This window comes from Strongylocentrotus purpuratus, unplaced genomic scaffold (assembly GCF_000002235.5).
Source record: "Strongylocentrotus purpuratus isolate Spur 01 unplaced genomic scaffold, Spur_5.0 spur5_scaffold_18, whole genome shotgun sequence".
Classification (NCBI taxonomy): Eukaryota; Metazoa; Echinodermata; class Echinoidea; order Camarodonta; family Strongylocentrotidae; genus Strongylocentrotus; species Strongylocentrotus purpuratus.
The window spans coordinates 6,509,549-6,517,246 of record NW_022145603.1 but is presented as its reverse complement, the minus strand read 5'-3'; the positions used below and the strand labels follow the sequence as shown (position 1 = coordinate 6,517,246).

The following is a 7,698-nucleotide window of genomic DNA, read 5'->3' as shown; positions in this document are numbered from 1 at the left end:
AAACGTAATGCTGATGATGATGACATGATGGTGGTAGTGTAGGTGAACAAAAGAGAAAAAGGTTTTTAGGATTATGCCACTTAAATATTCAGCTATCTTGATAAAAATCAATACACAATAAAAAAAACCCGGTTAATTATGAAACAATTGTCACCATGTGTGCTGTGTGTATTGTGTGTGCGTGTGTGTGTGTGCGTGTGCGCGTGTGTGACTGTCTTTGTTCAATGCACTCTACTAGGCACCGATGACATTTCTTGCACTGGTGAGGATGTATTATTAATTTGGTGCCACCTTGTAGAGAAATCTTTAAACTTGTTTTGATCCATGATGCTCTGACTTTAATACGAGTAGTGCATGATCACGAAATCAAAAACACACCTTAAAATTAAAATCCATTTCTGTTACAGTAAAATAAACTGTTTTATTAATGATAACGATTTAATCTTAACTAGACATTTAACTTTTTAAATTAGCAATGGATGGTGACATTTTTTCGAATCAATTTTTCCGTGCAAAGATATCGACGATTGTACTACCACTTCTTGCGCGAGTACAGGAACTTGTATTGATGGAGTTAACACCTTTACGTGCGATTGTGATGCTGGCTACGAAGGGACTACCTGTGAAACAAGTAAGATTTAAATTCTAAACAGATTACATACCCACATATATGTATGGTGGCCCTGAAGGGACATCGCGAATAGACTAAATCGTGAAAAATATGCGATAAAATTCACGATATCGTCAATTTTATCGCATATTTTTTACGAAGAAATTCACGAAATTGACGATATCGTGAACTTTATCGTGAACTTTTCACGATGAAATTGACGATATCGTCAATTTTATCGTGTACTCTATCGTGTACTCTATCGTGTACTCTCCTGACGGGCGCTTCGTAAACAAAACCAGCCCTAGCTGGGGGAGACAGAGAGAAGGAAAAAAGGGAAAGGGAAAGAGAAGATAAAAGGAAAGAAAGAATAATAAGAAGAAAAGAGGGAAACGGGGGGGGGGGGGGCGAAGGGCTCTTGCCTCCTCCTCACTCCCCCCCCCCCCCTCCCCGCCAAAAAATAAATCAGAGAGAGAGAGAGAAGGGAAAGGGAAAGGGAAAGAGAAGATAAAAGGAAAGAAAGAGGAGGAAGAAGAAGAAAAGAGGAAAACGGGGGAAGGGCGAAGGACTCTTGCCCCCCCCCCCCCTCCCCCCCCCGCCAAAAAATAAATCAGAGAGAGAGAGAGAAGGGAAAGGGAAAGAGAAGATAAAAGGAAAGAAAGAAGAGGAAGAAGAAGAAAAGAGGGAAACGGGGGCAAAGGGCTTTTGCCTCGTCCCCCCGCCCCCCGCCAAAAAATAAATAAGAGAGAGAGAGAGAGAAGGAAAGGGAAAGAGAAGAAAGAAGAGAAAAAAGAAAAAGAGGGAGAATAGGAAAGAAAAGAAAGGAGGCAAGAGCCCTTCGCCCCTGTTTCCCTCTTTTCCTATTCTTTTTCCTCTTCTTTCTTTCCTTTTATATTTTCTTTCCCTCTCCCTTCTCTTTCCCTTTATGGCGGGAGGGGGGAGGGGGAGGTAAGAGCCTTTCGCCCTTCCCCCGTTTCCCTCTTTCCGTCTTCTTCTTCTTTCTTTCCTTTTATATTTTCTTTCCCTTTCCCTTTCCCTTCTCTCTATCTCTCTCTCTCTCTCCTATTTATTTGTTGGCGCGGGAGGGGGGGAGGGGGAAGGAGGCAAGAGCCCCTCTTTTCTTCTTATTCTTCTTCCTTTCCTTTTTTATTCTCTTTCCCTTTCCCTTCTCTCTCTCTCTCTTATTTATTTTTTGGGCGGGGGGATGCAAGAGCCCTTCGCCCCCGTTTCCTTCTTTTCTTCTTTTCTTCCTCTTCTTTCTTTCCTTTTATCTTCTCTTTCCCTTTCCCTTTCCCTTCTCTCTCTATCTCTTATTTATTTTTTTGGCGGGGGGTGGGGAGGGAGGAGGCAAGAGCCCTTCGCCCTTCCCCCGTTTCCCTCTTTCCTTCTTATTCCTCTTCTTTCTTTCCTTTTATATTTTCTTTCACTTTCCCTTCTCTCTCTTATTTATTTTTGGCGGGGCGGGGGGAGAGGAGGCAAGAGCCCTTCGCCCTTCCCCTGTTTCCCGCTTATTCCTCTTCTTTCTTTCCTTTTCCCTTCTCTCTCTCTCTCTCTTACTTATTTTTTTGGCGGGGGGGGGGGGGGAGGTAAGAGCCTTTCGCCCTTCCCCCGTTTCCCTCTTTCCGTCTTCTTCTTCTTTCTTTCCTTTTATATTTTCTTTCCCTTTCCCTTTCCCTTCTCTCTATCTCTCTCTCTCTCTCCTATTTATTTGTTGGCGCGGGAGGGGGGGGGGGAAGGAGGCAAGAGCCCCTCTTTTCTTCTTATTCTTCTTCCTTTCCTTTTTTATTCTCTTTCCCTTTCCCTTCTCTCTCTCTCTCTCTCTCTTATTTATTTTTTGGGCGGGTGATGCAAGAGCCCTTCGCCCCCGTTTCCCTCTTTTCTTCTTCTTCTTCCTCTTCTTTCTTTCCTTTTGTCTTCTCTTTCCCTTTCCCTTTCCCTTCTCTCTATATCTCTTATTTATTTTTTTGGCGGGGGGTGGGGAGGGAGGAGGCAAGAGCCCTTCGCTCTTCCCCCGTTTCCCTCTTTCCTTCTTATTCCTCTTCTTTCTTTCCTTTTATATTTTCTTTCCCTTTCCCTTATCTCTCTTATTTATTTTTGGCGGGGGGGGGGGGGGGAGGAGGCAAGAGCCATTCGCCCTTCCCCTGTTTCCCTCTTATTCCTCTTCTTTCTTTCCTTTTTCCTTCTCTCTCTCTCTCTCTCTTATTTATTTTTTTGGCGGGGGGGGGGGGAGGTAAGAGCCTTTCGCCCTTCCCCCGTTTCCCTCTTTCCTTCTTCCTCTTCTTTCTTTCCTTTTATATTTTCTTTCCCTTTCCCTTTCCCTTCTCTCTCTCCTTATTTATTTTTTGGCGGGGGGGGGGGGGGAGTGAGGAGGAGGCAAGAGCCCTTCGCCCCCCCCCCGTTTCCCTCTTTTCTTCTTATTATTCTTTCTTTCCTTTTATCTTCTCTTTCCCTTTCCCTTTTTTCCTTCTCTCTGTCTCCCCCAGCTAGGGCTGGTTTTGTTTACGAAGCGCCCGTCAGGAGAGTACACAATAGAGTACACGATAGAGTACACGATAAAATTGACGATATCGTCAATTTCATCGTGAAAAGTTCACGATAAAGTTCACGATATCGTCAATTTCGTGAATTTCTTCGTGAAAAATATGCGATAAAATTGACGATATCGTGAATTTTATCGCATATTTTTCACGATTTAGTCTATTCGCGATGTCCCTTCAGGGCCACCATATATACACTGATGATGTAAAAACAAAATCCAATGAAATTCTTACTCGTTGCTCATCAAGAAATTTTAGGTACAGAGCAAACAAGAAAACATAAAAAAAGAAATTTCTAGTGACTGTTAGGGAAATTTTGGATGTTTCTCTTACCCGAGAGTCACCAGACGTAAAAGGACAGCGATCTCTATTACTAAAGAACTGTTTTAGGATACATGTAGACTGAGATATTTCATTGAGATCATAGTGAATCCAATCTTGGCGCTAAGGTGTATTGAGACGCACACCATGTATATGTAAACTCTCATTCATTATCACATAGGTTTCAGCAGAAATTGAAAATCACTTGCTTTCTGATCTTTTTCATCGGTCAGGTGCCCATTAATATTGATGAGTTAATGATATTTTTCAAGAAATTAGTTTTTTTCATAGGCCACGATTTTGAAAAAGATTCAAACATTACAAGAGTTTTTCAGTCCCTTTTACTTTGATAGATTTATTTATCGATAGTTTTACAAATGAAGTAACTCTATTCTTCATTGTAATTAGTCTTATTTAAGTTACCAGTTTTGACTAGATCGACCTGTTATCTGTGAAATAAATATAAGTATGTCAACATGGAGATTAGTTTGATCATTGTTTTAATACGACTCCTTGTCTTTTGAACTCAATTTGCACAGATACCGACGATTGTACTACTACTTCTTGCGCGAGTACAGGAACTTGTAATGATGGAGTTAACAGCTTTACGTGCGATTGTGATCCTGGCTACGAAGGGACTACCTGTGAAACAAGTAAGCTTTAAATTCTAAGCAGTTTACATACCCACATATATGCACTGATAATGTAAAGCAAAATTCAATGAGGTTCTTACTCGTTGCTCATCGAGAAATTTTAGGTACAAAGCAAACAAGGAAACATAAAAAAAAAAAATTCTAGTGACTGTTAGGGAAATTTTGGATGTTTCTCTTACCTGAGAGTCACCATGGACGTGAAAGTACAGCGATCTCTATTAATAAAGAACTGTTTTAGGATACATTTAGACTGACATATTTCATTGAGATGATAGCGAATTCAATTTTAGCGCTAAGGTGTATTGAGACGCACACCATGTATATGTAAACTCTCATTCATTATCACATTGGTTTCAGCAGAAATTGAAAATCAACTGCTTTCTGATCTTTTTCATCGGTCAGGTGCCCATTAATATTGATGAGTTTATGATATTTTTCAAGAAATAAGTTTTTTTCATAGGCCACGATTTTGGAAAAGATTCAAACATTACAAGAGTTTTTCACTCCCTTTTACTTTGATAGATTTATTTATCGATAGTTTTACAAATGAAGTAACTCTATTCTTCATTGTCATTAGTCTTATTTAAGTTACCAGTTTTGACTAGATCGACCTGTTATCTGTGAAATAAATATAAGTATGTCAACATGGAGATTAGTTTGATCATTGTTTTAATACGACTCCTTGTCTTTTGAACTCAATTTGCACAGATACCGACGATTGTACTACTACTTCTTGCGCGAGTACAGGAACTTGTAATGATGGAGTTAACAGCTTTACGTGCGATTGTGATCCTGGCTACGAAGGGACTACCTGTGAAACAAGTAAGCTTTAAATTCTAAGCAGTTTACATACCCACATATATGCACTGATAATGTAAAGCAAAATTCAATGAGGTTCTTACTCGTTGCTCATCGAGAAATTTTAGGTACAAAGCAAACAAGGAAACATAAAAAAAAAAAATTCTAGTGACTGTTAGGGAAATTTTTGATGTTTCTCTTACCTGAGAGTCACCATGGACGTGAAAGGACAGCGATCTCTATTAATAAAGAACTGTTTTAGGATACATTTAGACTGACATATTTCATTGAGATGATAGCGAATTCAATTTTAGCGCTAAGGTGTATTGAGACGCACACCATGTATATGTAAACTCTCATTCATTATCACATTGGTTTCAGCAGAAATTGAAAATCACTTGCTTTCTGATCTTTTTCATCGGTCAGGTGCCCATTAATATTGATGAGTTAACGATATTTCTCAAGAAATAAGTTTTTTTCATAGGCCACGATTTTGGAAAAGATTCAAACATTACAAGAGTTTTTCACTCCCTTTTACTTTGATAGATTTATTTATCGATAGTTTTACAAATGAAGTAACTCTATTCTTCATTGTCATTAGTCTTATTTAAGTTACCAGTTTTGACTAGATCGACCTGTTATCTGTGAAATAAATATAAGTATGTCAACATGGAGATTAGTTTGATCATTGTTTTAATACGACTCCTTGTCTTTTGAACTCAATTTGCACAGATACCGACGATTGTACTACTACTTCTTGCGCGAGTACAGGAACTTGTAATGATGGAGTTAACAGCTTTACGTGCGATTGTGATCCTGGCTACGAAGGGACTACCTGTGAAACAAGTAAGCTTTAAATTCTAAGCAGTTTACATACCCACATATATGCACTGATAATGTAAAGCAAAATTCAATGAGGTTCTTACTCGTTGCTCATCGAGAAATTTTAGGTACAAAGCAAACGAGGAAACATAAAAAAAAAAAATTCTAGTGACTGTTAGGGAAATTTTGGATGTTTCTCTTACCTGAGAGTCACCATGGACGTGAAAGGACAGCGATCTCTATTAATAAAGAACTGTTTTAGGATACATTTAGACTGACATATTTCATTGAGATGATAGCGAATTCAATTTTAGCGCTAAGGTGTATTGAGACGCACACCATGTATATGTAAACTCTCATTCATTATCACATTGGTTTCAGCAGAAATTGAAAATCACTTGCTTTCTGATCTTTTTCATCGGTCAGGTGCCCATTAATATTGATGAGTTAACGATATTTCTCAAGAAATAAGTTTTTTTCATAGGCCACGATTTTGGAAAAGATTCAAACATTACAAGAGTTTTTCACTCCCTTTTACTTTGATAGATTTATTTATCGATAGTTTTACAAATGAAGTAACTCTATCCTTCATTGTCATTAGTCTTATTTAAGTTACCAGTTTTGACTAGATCGACCTGTTATCTGTGAAATAAATATAAGTATGTCAACATGGAGATTAGTTTGATCATTGTTTTAATACGACTCCTTGTCTTTTGAACTCAATTTGCACAGATACCGACGATTGTACTACTACTTCTTGCGCGAGTACAGGAACTTGTAATGATGGAGTTAACAGCTTTACGTGCGATTGTGATCCTGGCTACGAAGGGACTACCTGTGAAACAAGTAAGCTTTAAATTCTAAGCAGTTTACATACCCACATATATGCACTGATAATGTAAAGCAAAATTCAATGAGGTTCTTACTCGTTGCTCATCGAGAAATTTTAGGTACAAAGCAAACAAGGAAACATAAAAAAAAAAAAATTCTAGTGACTGTTAGGGAAATTTTGGATGTTTCTCTTACCTGAGAGTCACCATGGACGTGAAATTACAGCGATCTCTATTAATAAAGAACTGTTTTAGGATACATTTAGACTGACATATTTCATTGAGATGATAGCGAATTCAATTTTAGCGCTAAGGTGTATTGAGACGCACACCATGTATATGTAAACTCTCATTCATTATCACATTGGTTTCAGCAGAAATTGAAAATCACTTGCTTTCTGATCTTTTTCATCGGTCAGGTGCCCATTAATATTGATGAGTTAACGATATTTCTCAAGAAATAAGTTTTTTTCATAGGCCACGATTTTGGAAAAGATTCAAACATTACAAGAGTTTTTCACTCCCTTTTACTTTGATAGATTTATTTATCGATAGTTTTACAAATGAAGTAACTCTATCCTTCATTGTCATTAGTCTTATTTAAGTTACCAGTTTTGACTAGATCGACCTGTTATCTGTGAAATAAATATAAGTATGTCAACATGGAGATTAGTTTGATCATTGTTTTAATACGACTCCTTGTCTTTTGAACTCAATTTGCACAGATACCGACGATTGTACTACTACTTCTTGCGCGAGTACAGGAACTTGTAATGATGGAGTTAACAGCTTTACGTGCGATTGTGATCCTGGCTACGAAGGGACTACTTGTGAAACAAGTAAGCTTTAAATTCTAAGCAGTTTACATACCCACATATATGCACTGATAATGTAAAGCAAAATTCAATGAGGTTCTTACTCGTTGCTCATCGAGAAATTTTAGGGAAAAAGCAAACAAGGAAACATAAAAAAAAAAAAATTCTAGTGACTGTTAGGGAAATTTTGGATGTTTCTCTTACCTGAGAGTCACCATGGACGTGAAAGTACAGCGATCTCTATTAATAAAGAACTGTTTTAGGATACATTTAGACTGACATATTTCATTGAGATGATAGCGAATTCAATTT

At 38.1% G+C, this 7,698-nt stretch overlaps 1 long non-coding RNA gene across 1 annotated transcript; it reads left to right on the top strand.

Moving 5' to 3' along the window:
• The first annotated feature begins 601 nt into the window (after positions 1-601).
• LOC115925308 lies at positions 602-7,407 on the top strand. The gene is made up of 6 exons (XR_004064613.1): positions 602-631; positions 4,008-4,121; positions 4,830-4,943; positions 5,652-5,765; positions 6,474-6,587; positions 7,297-7,407. It is a non-coding gene; the product is annotated as an uncharacterized LOC115925308 (long non-coding RNA).
• The last annotated feature ends 291 nt before the right edge of the window (positions 7,408-7,698 follow it).